Here is a 1,448-nt window from a genome sequence, read left to right as displayed (position 1 = left end):
TTGCCGGCGGCCGGGCTCCCGACGACCACCATACTGGCAGGAATCCCGACCGCCAACATACTGACATCTTTTCTCCCTCTTGGGGGTCCATGACCCCCCTGGAGGGAGAATAGATAGCGCCACCGTACCCGTAGTGTGGCGAGCGTAGCGAACCCGCAAGGGGCTCATTTGCGCTCGCCCAGCTGTTGGCATGCCGGCGGTCGGGATTCCTGCGCCGGTATGCTGGCCGCCGGGAGCCCGACCGCCGGCATCACATACTACACCCCAGTGCCATAACTAGACATTTTAGCGCTGTGTGCAAGAATCAGCAAACAGGCCAATGCACACAAAAATATAGGGGCATGGCTTCAGGGGAAGGGGCATGGCCACAGAGCTCCCTTTTATACATTACGGCAGACAGCGTCACCCTTTTTACACATTACGGCAGACAGCATCTCCCTTTTTACACATTACGGCAGGCAGCGTCCCCTTTTTTCCACATTACGGCAGCCAGTCCCCCTTTTTACACATTACGGCAGACAGCGTCCCCTTTTTACACATTATAACAGACAGCATCCCCCTTTTTTCCACATTACGGCAGCCAGTCCCCCTTTTTACACATTAGACAGCAGACCTCCTTTTTATATATTACAGCAACAGGGCCCCGTTTTTTTTACACATTAGGCACTGTGAGAGAGGTGGTGTGGTGTGTGTGTGTGTGTGTGTGTGTGTGTGTGTGTGTGTGTGTGTGTGTATGTGTGTGTAGTGTGGTGGGGTGTGTGTGTCATCTGTGCGACGATCCGTCTTCCACAACTTCCAGGCAGACACTCCTATACTGGACCTGCAGCAGCCTACATTACTGCTCCCTCTCCAATACACTGCCTGTGCCCCATCCCTTAAACAGGCGCCGGGACTCACGGTAGCACGCTGACGCCAGTCGGAACTTTCACTAGTGCCTCACTGGGTACAGCGGCCGTGAGGGGGGAGGAGGGGTGCCGATGTTGCGCCTACAGTGCATTTGCGCTGTGGGCAAGGCACCATCGGCACACACCTAGTTACGGCTCTGCTACACCCCAATATACAGGTATAAAATATACAGGTATAAGGAATATGATGGCCATAAAAATACATTAGGAAGATGATGGGCCCTTTGGCTGATGTGCATACATTTTATGCTTCATCACCTTCCTTGCCTACTACCTTCCCTGTTCCCTATACTGTATATACAGATATGCTGCCCTCCTCTTTGTTGCAAATGGGCCAAACGTGCAGCTGCATCGCAATTGCAACTACTCAGACCCATGTGTAACCCATTTGCGGGAGCATACACACCCATGCGATCCTATGGTTTGTGGGTGCATGCGCAGTGTACGCACACATCCGTGGGTATGCTAGTCACAGCAAACAAGTAATGTTTGCCATGGCTATCGGCAAAGATGAGTATCTGCATTTTATGCCCATCATCTTTC

The sequence above is a fragment of the Pseudophryne corroboree genome, unplaced genomic scaffold, assembly GCF_028390025.1.
Source record: "Pseudophryne corroboree isolate aPseCor3 unplaced genomic scaffold, aPseCor3.hap2 scaffold_831, whole genome shotgun sequence".
Lineage (NCBI taxonomy): Eukaryota > Metazoa > Chordata > Amphibia > Anura > Myobatrachidae > Pseudophryne > Pseudophryne corroboree.
This window is presented reverse-complemented; position numbering follows the sequence as displayed.